The 15,282-nt window shown below is 32.3% G+C and overlaps 1 long non-coding RNA gene across 1 annotated transcript; it reads left to right on the top strand.

Moving 5' to 3' along the window:
* Positions 1-11,808: 11,808 nt before the first annotated feature.
* LOC127085623 (uncharacterized) lies at positions 11,809-12,237 on the top strand. The gene is made up of 2 exons (XR_007789206.1): positions 11,809-11,880; positions 12,002-12,237. It is a non-coding gene; the product is annotated as an uncharacterized LOC127085623 (long non-coding RNA).
* The last annotated feature ends 3,045 nt before the right edge of the window (positions 12,238-15,282 follow it).

Below are 15,282 nucleotides of genomic sequence, written 5' to 3'. Positions count from 1 at the left end.
TATAGTATTTTATTTATCATTTATATCAATATTCTATTATTATTATCATATTTATTTAGTACTTTTATTTGTTTTTTTGTTTTTTCTCTTGTCCTTTGAAAATTGTTGTTCGCTTTTTGTTGGGTTTTTTTATTGTACTTTGAGAATATCAAGATGAAATCGAGTCAATCCTAAACATATCTTAAATTTTGATAATTTTATGATATCGATACGAAATGAGTTGATTTGAAATTTGTCAGAATTATATTTTGTTAAAAATATTTATTTAAGTGGTCCATTTCCTATTTATTTTTCTAGGTGTCTTTTTTAGAATCGAGTAAAGAGGTTTGATGTTATAAGTAGCTCAAGATTCGGCTAAGTCAAGATCAGTTTTTTGTTTGGTTCTCCTGAGTGGTGAACTTTTATCAATGAATTAGTTAAGGATGTAGTCTCTAACTTCTTCATCAGTATTATTCTCACTTTTTTCTCCCTTAGAATACTTCTCAAACTTCCTTTTTCACTACCACTTCCTTTTCCGCTCTTCTTCTCAATTTCACTCGATTCTTTCTTCTCACTCACTTTTGGTTCAAAAGACACCACTCTATTTCTCAACTCAGCCTTGCACGTCTAACTTTTCAAGTTATCCACGGTGTTACCTATAAACCCCTACTTGAATTAGCTTAGACTTCCATTTGTCAAGACAATTGACAGATTTACATCTTTAAGTTCTTTATTGATGCTTTTTTGTTCTTGTTTATTAGAATCTAATATTGTTCCATATTTATATGATCTTTATAAATGAATATTATTGAAATATTGTATTTCAAATAAATGTTAGTGGTTTTGGTGCACAAGATGGAGAAGATGAAGATGAGAGAAGAGAGAGAAAAAAGAGAATAACAAACTTCCACTACTCTTACAAACGGTCACAGCAAAATAGTTGCACACACATTGTTGTAAACAGATTGTGCTTGCTACACTTTTGTTGACAGCTACACTAATATATATACACAAATAATGATGTCATGTAGGCAACATGAAAATAAATTACTTCTAACCTCATTCTTTAATTCATATTCAACTAATCAAAATGGACAACACCAATTTCATCCCTTAAGTGGAGAAATTGATAAGTCTTGATCGCTTTCGTTAGAACATCTACCAGCTGCTGGGTGCTACAGTGCATAACTTTTAGCACTCCATTCTGAACCTGACTTCTCAGAAAATGATACTTAGTCTCAATATTATTGCTTCTCGTATGCAACAATGGATTCTTGGCAAGATTGATTGTAGACTTGTTATTAATCACCAGCTTCAAAGGCTTGTTTATCTTGATCTTCAAATCTTGCAGTAAATTCAGAAGCCAAGTAGCTTGACATGCAACCACAAAATCTGCAATATATTCAGCTTCTCAGGTTAACAAAGCAATAACTTATTGTTTATTGAAACACCAAGAAATATGAACTCCCAGATGATTAAATAAATATCCAGAAATACTTCTTCTGTCAACTCTGTCTCCACACCAATCAGAGTCTGATTTACACATTAGCTCTGAACTAGCCTTTTCTCTAGAAGGGAACAAAAAACCATACTTCAAAGTCCCCTTAATATACCTCAGAATCCTGACAACATCTTGGTAATGAGAGCGCAAATGTCAGGTCTGGTATTACACAAATACCTCAAAGAGCCAACCAAATGCTTGAAATTTGTGGCATCTACATCATCACCTTAAGAATTATAATCCATTTTGTGATTTGTTTCTACAGGTGTGACAACAACCTTACAATTCAGCAGCTCGAATCTCTTGAGAAGCTCAAGTTCATATTTCAGCTGATGCAAAATGATACCCTTCTCATAGTACATAAACTTCATCCCTAAGAACTATGTCATCTTTCCTAGATCAGTTATCTCAAACTCACTCATCAACACCTTCTTGAACGTATCTATCTCATGTTCACAACTCCCTGTTATCAATATGCCATCAACATAGAGACACGTCATAATCATATTGTTGTGGCTGGAAAATTCACAGAGTCTCCATCATCTATTATTTGTTCCTAAGAAATATGGAAATAATGATAAAACCTAAGGGAATGGTGAGACAGTCATTGCAACCGAATATGGGTTCGAAAGTCGCTTAAGCAAGAGGAAGGTGTTAGGAACATCTCACCTCCATTATACTCAATGGGATCCTCCTTTAACCCTAGTGGTAGTGTGTGTTTATAAGGAATGTTGACTTATGTAATCTATTATTGCTTAATCTACTTATTTATAAAGAAAATGATATTATTTAAAGAAAAATGTTGATTAATGGAGTTAGACACAGAAAAGGTTTTTTGGTTATCGCTCTCGCTAGAGTGTTACAACTTTATGCCTACGTACCTCCATATCAGATGAAGGGTCAGAGCACCGTAATTCTTCTAGAAAATGTTTGTTTGTTTTAGTTGTTTTTAGATTGTTGAAAGTTCTCAACGCATTGGGGGCGAAAAATGTGTTTGATTTGAAAACGACTCAATGCACAAAGGCAGATGACTTAAAATTTTAATGTGTGGCATTTATTTTAGTTAATTGGTTTGTTGCAAAAATATTATAATTAATTTAATCAGAAATTAAATCATAATTATTTTTATTTGAGAAATTATTAAACATAATTAATTAGCATAAGACATGTCAATATTATCTTGATTAAACCCTAATTAACCCCAATAATGCCTAAGTGTTAACCCTAAAGTTAATCATGAAATTAATCAAATAAAACCCTTATTATAAAACAAGTTATTTTTGTATTTTTATTTATTGACTAAAAATAAAATAAACGTTAATTAGTAAAAAATAATTATCAACTAATTTAATCAATTATTGGTTAATTTTTTATAATAAAAATAGTTTATTGACATTATTTATTAAGAAAATAAATTAAATAAAAGTAAATAAAACAAAAAAGGGTAGGGGTGTGTTTTATGTTGAAATAACAATGGGATTTTGAGAGTGGGGTGTAAAAAGCAAGGGGTATAGGCCCATTTTCGGTGAGCCCACGCTGAGGGGGAAGTCCATGGAGGGAGAAAGTCAATGGTTGACTCTCTCTGGAACCCCTGATTGTGATTTGATGGATCATGTGGCATGCCATCAAGGTCCTAGATGTGGATTATTAGTAAAAGTATGCAGAATGGAGGATTGAGATACAAAGTCAACCCAGAAACACAGTACACATGAGCACAACATTGGGTACTTTGAACTTTTGAGGGAGCACAACATTGGGTACCAAACATAATTCTCTTGCATTCAAATCGAGAGTTAAATGTGATGGAGCATAAGTGCCTTGCAACAGTAGCCAGCAGAGATGAATGGATATAGAATTATAGGCTTGGCCACCTCAATTTTAAAGAAATCATAGATTTGCAAAGAAGAAATATGGTTTTAGGATTACCAGAAATCGACATTCCAAACGAAGTGTGTGAAGAATGCGTGCAGGCGAAGTAGCATAAGAACAACTTCAGTAAGGATGCAGGAAGCAGGTCGAAGGCAATTCTTGAAGTCATACACTCTGATGTATGTGGTCCTCTCCAGGTGGATTCGATTGGAGGTAACAAATATTTTGTTACATTCATAGATGATTTCAGTCGAAAACTGTGGTCTTACCTGATCAAGAAGAAAAGTGAAGTGATCGAGGTATTTGCCAAGTTTAAATCTATGATCGAAAGATCAAGATTTTGAGGACTGATGGTGGTGGAGAATATGTGTCGAAAGACTTCGGCGCATTATGTGTGAAAGAATGGATTGTGCATGAGGTGGTTCCACCCTACACTCCACAGCAGAATGGAGTCGCAGAAAGGAAGAATATAGCCATCATGAATATGGTTAAAAGTATGTTGAAAGGCAAGCATCTACCCAAAGAACTATGGGGAGAAGCTGTGTCGACTACGACATATATCCTGAACAGATGTCCGACGAAGAAGCTAGAAGGAATCACACCAGAAGAATGTTGGTCTGGTGTCAAGCCTAGCTTGATTCATTAATTGACTTTTGATTTGACCTCTGTTTTGTTTTAATTAATTTATGTACTAATTTTCATTATTTTTAAAATCTTTTTGGGGGATGATGATGTCCTGACCCCACCTCATTTAGTTTAATTTTTCATAATTTTCTTGATTAATTTGCTATTTATTTGTTATTTTTTAAGTTGACTTGAATTTTCAGTTGACTTCTTTATGATCGATGTTTGACTTAGGGATTGCTTATGGCAATTGAAGAGATCTTTTGATCCTCCCTTGTTCATCTCATATGCCATGTATTAGAGGCCTTTTACCCTGATTTTATTTGGTACTTACCTCATTTCCTGATTAAATTATTCAGTGGATCCTTCGTGTGTATATTTTCATCTATTTGATTCATATGTTATCTTTTATACTTGTTTCTCTCATTCATGCTTTCTATTGCTTGATTATTTAACATGTTCAAACTCCCATGCATTGTTTAAATGCTTCATTATTTGATTCTTTGGTTTGATTATATATTTTTTATTTATCCGGTCTGATTGATAACTGTTGCCTACTTGTATGATGTATGAGGCATATATTCTTATTGTTTGTTTGCCATGAACAATCCCCATTCATAACAAATGTACCCCTCTCCCATAAAGTTTATAATATTTATTTCTTTAGTCACCTGTTAATACAAGAATTAAAACGAACATCCGATAACCATTTCAAAATAAGATCAAAAGCTCGATCCAACATCGAGTAATCATTTTCAAAACTTAACAGAACCAGCATGTATTCATCCATCCTCTTGTAAGTCGATTGCCTCAGGCATCGCCATCTACCTGTAAGTCGATTGCCTCCGGCATCGCCATCTACCCTTATCCGTAACTCCTCTCCGAGCTCCATCCGTCGACTCTTGTTCCGTTTAGGTAGCACCCATTAAGTAGAACCCTTTGTATGATAACATAGGTAGAATTCCCCTATTCTTTGCATGCTAACATTAGGTAGATGTTCCCCTTTGTAAATCCTAACACATAGGTCCATATTGCATGACAACTCTAGAGCAGAGCTTCCCCACTTTTAGACCTTCCGTGCGTCTCCGATCTTGTGGCATGTCAGTCCGTTCTATTGCAAAGAGGTAGCTGCCTAAGACTCGATTCAGCGAGCTGCGACACCTACTGCTAGGACGTTGAACACACTGCCAACCCTCCTTTTACACAGCTGGTGTCCTCTTTTGTAAGTCCATGTTCAAATGGAAATCCTTAACGCCTAGTTAGCCGAACTACGTTTTGCTCTGATTCTCATTCCAGATGAGATACGTAGGCATAAGACGCGACGTCTTACCGAGCACACTTCTCTTTAACCCATAGGTAGCCGAGCTACGAATACTCTGATTCTCATACTCAGATGAGATACGTAGGCAGTGGATGCGACATCCTTGCGAGTCATTTTCTTTTAACCTTCCTTTTAGTAAATAGTACTTTAGACATACCTATATCCTTTAGACTAGAACAACACTTATGAAAAGGGCTCCCTAGGAGTACCTAGGATATTTTGGATGCTTAAAACCTTCCCATTGCATAACCAACCCCCTTACCCAGATCTCTGACATTTTTACTAGTTTTTGATTCGATAAAACTTTTAGGTTTTTGTTCGCTTTCTAACCATTCCTTTGGATAAATAGAAGTGCGGTGGCGACTCGACTTGTATGGTTTACCTTGGATTTAGTCAATATCTCTAATGGTAACGAATACCCCGCTACAATAACATATTATGCTCACAGCTTCTACCCATAAGTACTTTGGTAAGTTATTTTTATGAATTATGGTTCTGGCCATTTCTTGTAAGGATCTGTTCTTCCTCTCTATAACTCCATTTTTCTATGGAGTTCTAGGAGAAGAGAACTTATGGAGGATTCCATATTTTTCACAAAACTTTTCAAAAGGTTCATTTTCAAATTTGCCTCCATGATCACTCCTTACTTATAAATTTTTTAACCCTTTTCGTTTTGTACTTGTATGCAGAAGATATTAAACACATCATATGATTCATCCTTGATTCTAAGGAATTTAACCCAAGTCCAACTATTAAATTCATCAACTATGACAAGTCCATATTTCTTCCCATTGATTGATGCAGTACTAACAGGACCAAAAAAATCAATGTGAAGCAGTTCTAAGGGTCTAGAGGTAGAGACAAAGTTCTTTGTTGATTTTCCCAATTTGGAAGACTACACATATAACATCTGAATGATAGCTAAGATCTGGTAGCCCCTTAACAAGTTTTAACTGGCTAAGCTTGGAGATTAATCTCCTGTTAGCATGACCTAACCTTTTGTGTCAGACCTACTTTTCATTATTCACTGATAGGAGGCAATGTACTTTCTAATCAGCCAATTCATAAAACTTAATTTTGTAAACATTGCCTTTCCTCTTACCCTTGAGAACTAGAGATTTATCAAAGTCATTCATGATTGTACAAATGTTCTTATTAAACATTAATTCATAACCATTATCATGAAATTGACTTATGCTAAGTAGGTTATATTTTAGTCCATCCACCAACCAGACATTATTAATAAACATATGATCTCCTGTCATATGTCGTGAGGAACCACTGTTCAGGTACCATGGTTGTTGCTTTGCTTCTCCCTTAAAGCATATTTGTAGCAAAAATGATTTCCGATTTAGGTAGCCATAGTCTTATGGGTCCCTTAGAATTTGTTCAGACATGTTTTATCTTGTTTTGTACCTTTGCTCTCATATGGAAAGGCTTAGAACCACATTTTAAATACAAAGGATTTTGAATAAATTTAAATACTAGATGTGGACTCGCATTTTTCATAAACTATTTCTCTCGATGAATTGGGTACTCTAGTTATACAGAGAATGAATTAGAATTTTGCAACCTCGACTATGACGTATAAGTCTGCATTATATAATAGTCTTAAACTAACCATCAACAATAGTTCTTGGTTACATGTTTGACGTGTGTCCTACTACTTATGGATGCTTTGCTCTAACTCGCTTCCTTGCGTCTTCAAAGAGAAACTGCTAAAAACCAAAATGAAACATGGTGATAACTGTGTTGATAGCTATTTCTGAACGCTTTAACCGCCCTTGTCAAAGGTTGAGATACCTCCACATCATGGTCTTTGGACTTGAAAATATTCTAAGTACTTAACACTTACAAGTGTCGACTTTGACATCGTGTCGAAGGGTTGCTTTGTGTTCTTTCAAGATTCTAAACACGTTTGGAAGAGAGAGTGATTATAATCTTGTGTATTTGTTCCTAAGAATCCCCCAAACCATTCTTAACCTCGAATTCACTTATAGGTCAATCGAACCAACAAGTCGATACCGTCAGTATGTAGAAGCTTTTGGTTTAAGCTTTAGACACTTAGTAATGTCAATGTAGTTATGACCATCAATTTGTTTAATTTTCACTTAGCTAAAAATCTCAAGCTAACACGGACCCACAAATAACTTCATGCCCCTAAACACTCATTAAGAGCATATTTTTTATGTTGTGGATCCATGGCTTTTCGAAGAACATGAAGTAGGAACTTGGTACTATGGAGCAAGCTTACAGTGCGAAGAAGAGGAGGTTGACCTAAAAGGTTAACACTTTAATACCCAAGTTAGTGAAAGAATGAAAAGTGACGTGAGAGTGATAACATATTTGAAAACCTAAGAATGACATAATTGTTATCTTATATAGTGGAAGAGGTTTAAACCTTATGATGGGAATGCGATGTACAACATAGACAATTGTCTGATTGATTTGGACAATTGGTAATGATTTAAAGGGTAAAATTGTCTAATTTAAGAAAGGATGGAGGAATACCTCATCCTCGTGTTTGCTTCCTTTGTTTTTCCTCTGGGCCTTTTGTCTTGGGCCTTGTGAGTGGACCCAAAAAGTTTCCCCTCAAGCCCTTATCCCTGCTTTGCAGGACGAGGGTTTTTAGTGTACATCTTATCTTAGTTGCTTGTCCTAAGGAAGTGAAAAACCTTGATGGGACATCACAATTATCAAGAATAGACGCATCAATTTCATTTCTTATAATAGGTAAAAATTTGCTAGGAGCAAATAACTTGTGTCCCAACGCGAGTTGGTAATGATGTTTCCTCTTCCTTAGGGTACTTGAGTACTTTGAACAATATTTGATGAAATCCAAGTCTTTGGTGGTTCGAACTGATTCGTAAAATCCTTTATGGTTAAGGAACATATAAACGGTTCCCAAAGCATTATTTTTCTCTTTTATAGCATTTGCGGCTTGTAAAATATCTTCTTCTTTTTCTTGCCAATCTTCTCTCTTTCTCGCAAGTTCTTCTACACCGATTTATTGATTTACTCATATGTGATATTTGTTTGGTGGCATTTGACACACATAGAAAACCGACCTATTTATTTTAAGGTAAAGTCAAAATATTTTTCTTACATTCACTTCTTTATCTGTTACAGTTTCTAGGGAGTGAGTTTTTGATATCTTTGTTGCTCGAACTTGTGTTATTGGTATGTTTGATCAGAGTTTCGATTCTTCATATTTCCCTTTTATGTGTTGACAATATTATTTAGAATGGATATTCCACCTACTATACTTCGTAGGGTAAATGGGAATAACTCCTTAGTGTGGGTAAATCGGAAAATGTTGGACACAGCTTCTACATTCGCGTTTGATGGTGGTTTGGATTAAGCTTTCACCGAGGTATGCCATCTGTCCGACTAGAGAATACTTATTCCTGAGGAGAAAAAGAATGTGTGTAGCAAGTATGATTTGTACGTCATGTTGGACAGTTGAGTACTACCTGGGTAGTCCATCGCCTACAAGCTACAAAGGACTAATACACTCATGTCTCACTTTCATATGTACAACTTAGTTATTGTAGGTAGTAGTGTGATAAACCAGATCCCAATGTTATGTTTATGGGAAGGCTCTAGGTGGTCATGATCTGTCTGAAAGATATGTGGGGTTACACGATTGTTTACACTTCTTTTTATTTGATAGAGTATTTGTGGGTCACAATGCATAATACCCGAATAGGGAATTATGTAGCACCACATCACCTCTATCGGTTTGGATATGTGATTATCATGTTATTGATTTGATAAACCATGACAAGATAGCTATATTATTTTAGTATGTAAATCGGGCGTGTGAGGCTCAATAAGTGAACCTTAGTGAGAGGATCATGAAGTATTTAGTCAGTGGCCAAATTTTGTGGGGTGGATGTAAGTTACCATGATGGAGTATTCAAGTATACCTTGACCCCGGTACATATACCTTGACCCCGGTACAGGGCAGTGATAAATTCAGTGGTTTAGATTAGGATCTCACTAAGATTATTATCTCATCCCATGTTGTTTCACTATTTTTTAGGTTAGCATATATTTGAATTTGGCTCACAGTTGTGAATTTGGCACTGGAAACTTGATAAAGCATATTCCCGTTGTATTAAAGATTTTGTCTGATTCAATTCCAAAATTATACATTGATGTATCCTGTACGAAAATATTAATACCAATAGTTATTATTCTATACATATAACTTTGGGATATTACAATAACTTCATGTCTGGAATTGTTCGATTATGACCTTGTTTGTAGTTTTACGTTGTCTTTTATTTTTTCTGGTGTAGCTTTTGACACTTCTTATGTCAATCGTCTAATCAATTGTATTTTATTTAGGGACTATTTATCTTTATTATTAATATTATTTTATCTTTAAAAATTATTTTTTAATACTATTCTCTAAGTAATAAAAATTATTTTGACACAAAATCTTGTCACTTTAATTCTATTAATCCAATTGTCTATGTTTATTCATTTAACTATATTATTATATTTAATCAAGATAATTTATTTCCTTTATTTTATATTAGATATGGTTTAATTCCTAACAGGTTTTTTTTTAAAAACACTATTTCTTTCACCCAATATACTTTTTTATAATCGATATTAAAAATTTCAGTTTAAATCATTATTCCACTAATTTTATAGTTGTGAGTTGATAATTTAAAATAAAATATTCTTATTTATAGGGGGTGTACGCGGGTTGCGTTGGATCGGATTTGGCCTAACTCGTTCAGAATTCAATAGGTTGGATCCGTCGTCCAACCCACAATTGCATTGTCAAAACCGACCCCACCTGTTTATTAATGAGTTGGATTGAGTTGAGTTCGCGGGTTGTGTTTCAAAAAATATATTTTTTATGATTTCTTTTGTTTCAGTTTAAAAAAAAATTAACACAACTCAATACAATCATATTCATTTTTATAACACTTAAACTCAATGAAACACATCATGTAATATCTATTAAAATTTATCAACTCGACATAACACTTTATAATAGATGAAATTCAACAAGACACGTTATTTCTATAAAATACATAAGTTGGTAATGATACAAAAGAAACTAAGAAACAACATTTAATCTTAGAATTACGTAAACTCATTGGTCGAGTAATATTATTTGTGGAGAATAGATTTTTTTGAAAAAATTATGATTATTAGTGAGATATTAATTTATATTTTTATTTAAAATATTAAGAAATTACTAAAGTCATATTAATGAGTTGGGTTAACGGGTCCGCGGGTTGCAAAACTCAAACTCAATATCTGAACCAAAACTATACGGATTATTATGAGTTGGATTGAATATATCCGTAAATGAATTAGTCCGGTAATTTATAAATTGGTTGATTTGGATTAGCGGATTCGTGGGTCGACCCGCACCCATGAACGTCCTAATTATTTATATTATAAAAAAAAAATTATTTATATTTGATCCTGCTATGAATAGTATTGAAATAGTATTTTAATAAAAAAAAATATCCGACCATTCTATTTTAAAAGTTTTATGATATTTTAAAAAGTTTATGCAAAAATCATCAGTAATTTGTTGACTATAATAATAATAAAATAATTATTATAAAAATAAAAAATTTATAAACATTTATTTCCTTTTTAATTATCAAATACAATTAAGTTTGAAATAAGATATTTTTTGAAACTATTTTTTTCTCACTTACTAAGTGAGAAAGAGAGTTTTTTTTTTCTGATATTAAGAGTTTGTTTTAAATTATAATTTACATGATTATGAGTTTGCGATTTTAAAGAAATATTTTAGTTCATATAATGAAAAAAAAATATTTCTACTTGATGATAGCATGTGTAATATAAAAAACTGTATTTTTATGAAAAATAATATTCAAACTTTCACTTTCAAAATTTTTATTAAAAAGCTTATCAGTGAGCTATTAACTGTAACAATAATATTAATATTAATATTAATAATAATAATAATAATAATAATAATAATAATAATAATACCATTTTCAAAAAATATTTTATTAATAAATAAATTTTACCTAATATTAAAAAAGATAATATTAATTATATAGAACTATGAATAAGCATATTTGGATAAAAAGATTAAGAGACAAAATTTGGTGTTAAAGTAGTATATATATTCAATACCACCCTACTATCACCGATTCATCTTTGAAAATGAATTATGTAATGACATCAACATCTTCTTAAATATAAATTATTAAATTATAAAATAAATAAATTTTGAAAACTTCAAAAAAAAAATTGACTACATTTTACAAAAACAATAATTACACCCGCCATCTAGATTAAAATTGATTCTCTTTTCAAATTAAGTCAATACAAATATCAATTTTAAATTGACTTTTTAAGAATAATTTAATTGTATTGATTAAGATTAAATTTTCTTTCATATTCAATGCATTAAATTAAATTAAAGTTTATAGGTCCCTTGTGCATTGTCACAATATACATATATAAATACTAACATAGTGTAATATTTAGTACATACAAGATACAAAGATGAATACTACAAGAAAATCTCTTATCGCCATTTTATTTTTATTGACCTTCTTCATCTGTGCAACAGGTTTGAAACCAATGTACTTATATATGTTTGATGCTATTATGTTTAACTTCAAACATTTTAGTTAACCTTTCAAATTTTTCATTTTTACATTCAATTCTAATCTTATTGTTTGAATATGTAGATGTTTGCTTGGCAGAAGAAATATTATATTGTAAAAAAGATCAAGATTGTCAACCTAACTGTGAAGATCCTAATCTAGGAAGGTGTCTTAAGGGAAGATGTTGGTGTTTTACTCCACCATCTTCTTCTAATAAGAGATCTATTCAAATACCCTAAATAGATTTTACTGTTTGATATTTTGATGTAATCATTATGTCAGAATAAAATGATAATAAAAAATATTTTATTTTATTTTAATATAGTATTTTATTTATCATTTATATGAATATTCTACTATTATTATCATATTAATTTAATACTTTTCTTTTCTTTATTTTCTCTCTTGTGCTTTGAAAATCATTCTTAGCTTTTTGTTCGATTTTTCTATAGTAGTTGAGAATTGTCAATATCATTTAGTTTTTATTCTCTCAAAACAATTCAAACCCCGCTTTCTTGTTTTTCTCTACATTCCGAATTATCCGTAACTTCTTCCGAGTCTTGTTCTTCCATCAAATCTAGAGTATTCAGAAGTGATCTTTAGAACCAGAGTATGAACTTCAAATGCAGAACAATCAATCATCTATTCATATGTTCTTGGTTTTATAATCATGCATACTTGAACAAATGTTAGAATACTCAATGGTTCTTTAAATAATTTCTTATTATTAAAACCTAAGAGATATGGTATTGACCAATTTTGTTCCAACAATCTCCCCTTTTTGATGATGACAAACATAAATATTTTAAAACAATGGTTAATTTAATTAACATGTTAGCTTCAGGGTCTGAGGTTTGCAAGCTCCACCTTAGTCTGATAGTCCAAAGGATGAGGTTTGTAAGTTACCCCTAAGTCATATCCAAATTAATTAAATTCCTTCTAAGGCACAATATCATTAATCTTCATGATTTAATTAAGCAACACTAAGAATAATCATCATATTTTGGTGCTTAGGTGTGCTTAAATACCCCTTAACTCCCCCTCCCCCCTTTGGCCATAAACAAAAAGATAACATCACGAAAAGAAAAGATTCTGAAGAAAAATAAATATATGGGAAATAATTTTGTCTGATTTTAAATAATGAAAAGCAAGACATGTTCTCCCCTTGTGTCTTCAATTAAAACATGAAAGCAAGAAAAGGTGTGATTTTAATAAATGACTTGACTGGTTGGAAAATGTTCTACAAACCGCGAGATATTCCAACATGTTTTGAGCCTATGAGGCCTAGAACTCAAACCTTTGGAAAGTGAGTTTGAATACCAAGAATGCATCTCTCTCTTGATTCCATTAGTGCACATTAAATGATCCAGATTTCAGTTGTTCCCATTTTCCCTATAAAAGTCAGTTTAGAACAAACAGAAAATCCATTTCTCCTTCTTTCATTAAACTTCTCCTTTGGTCGAAATGCGCAAATAAGATAAGAACAACAAGGGTGGTTCCTCAAAAGAAGTTAAGAATACTATAAAGATCCAGAGACATGACAAAATCAACTCTTCAAAAGGTGCTGGAACTTCTGCTGGTGCAACAAGGGTTGGAAAAACCTCAGAGACAAGGATGAATAATCCCCAAAAGAAAGAATCATTTGATGACGAGTGGGATGCAGACTAGAAGAAGTTCCTCATGTTATGAGGGTGAACTGATGACCAAGTAGAATAGCCTCTTCTGTTGGAGAAGCTTTTAGTTGTATTTCTCTTTTTAATTTTAAAGCCTTGTAATCCTTTTCTATTGAATAAAATCATATATTTTCCTAGTTTTGCTTGAATCTCTTTTCAACCATCATATTCATGTGTGCGTGGTGAATTTAAAAATAATTGCCCTAACTGATGTCCAGGGGGATTGTCAAAACATTATTTTATTTTACCAAACCCAATATCAACATTGATATAGCTTAGAGATAGAGCAAATAAGCACAAATTGAAAACTTAACAAATATAAGACTAAATCAAAATATTTTTCAGATTTATGACACATAAATGGACAGTTATATAAGAAAATGTTTCAACATAAATAAAAACCAGTTATATGCCATCAGAAACATTTAATCAAGTTTAGAGCATCAGAGGTTGAGATGCTTCAGAAGTTACTACACATCAGAAGCTGTTAGAGCTTCTGACCATAGTGGCTTCTAATCATATCAATCTTTGATCCTTCACTAGAAGCAATCCCTAATCTTCCATAAAATGCATGTTCAGATTCTTTTTAATGAAATCAAATCTTTTTATTATAAGTGGCTTGGTAAATATATCAGCCCATTGATAATTTGTATCAATGAACTGTATATCTATTATACCTTTCTGAACACAATCTATAATAAAATAATGTTTTATCTCTATTTTCTTGGTTCTAGAATGTTGAACTAGATTTTTAATTAAACAGATGGCAGCAGTATTATCACAGAAGATGGAAATATTATTTTCACTAATCTGACAATCTTCCAACTTATATTTCATCCAGAGGAGTTGTGTGCAACATTTAGCAGTTAAGATGTGTTCTGCTTATGAAGTGGACAAAGCAATACTTATCAGTGTTTTACTAGCCCGTGATATTAAGTTTTCACGTAAGAATTGATAGTTTCCTCTAGTGGATTTCTTTTCAACTCTATCCCCAACATAGTCAGCATCATAGAATCCAACCAGCTTGTAATCTATGGATTATTTATAAATCAACCCTAGATTAATAGTTCCTTTCAGATGCATATAGATTCTCTTAACATTAGTTAAGTGAGTCTCGCTAAGATCTGATTGTAATCTTGCACATATGCACACACTGAACAAAATATGTGGCCTAGAATTTGTTAAGTAGAGTAAGAAACCAATAATACCTCTATAAAACTTCTGATAGTCTTATGAGCTTTCTTCTTCTTTGTATATATTGCCTGTTGGATGCATAGGACTGTTCATAATGCAGTCTTCAAGCTTGAACTTCTTCAGAAGCTCTTTAGTATATTTTGGTTGATGAACATAGACTCCATCTTTGCTTTGGTTGATTTGAATTCCAAGGAAGAGCTTCAATTCCCCCATCATGCTCATCTCAAATTCATCCTGCATTGTCTTAGAAAACTCCTTGCACAGGGTATAATTAGTATAACAAAAAATAATATCATCTACATACACTTGAACAATTAAGATGTCATTTTCAATGTTTTTCTGAAGAGTGTAGTATCAACTTGCCCTTTTTTGAAATCATTTTCTAAAAGTAAGTTACTCAATCTCCCGTAATAGGCTCTAGGAGCCTGTTTAAGTCTATAAAGTGACTTAGGTTTGAAAATATGTTCTGTATGGATTGAATCTTTAAACCAAAGTGTT

This window comes from Lathyrus oleraceus, chromosome 5 (assembly GCF_024323335.1).
Source record: "Lathyrus oleraceus cultivar Zhongwan6 chromosome 5, CAAS_Psat_ZW6_1.0, whole genome shotgun sequence".
NCBI lineage: Eukaryota > Viridiplantae > Streptophyta > Magnoliopsida > Fabales > Fabaceae > Lathyrus > Lathyrus oleraceus.
Note: the sequence above shows the minus strand (reverse complement) of the source record. Positions and strands in the feature narration are given on the sequence as shown.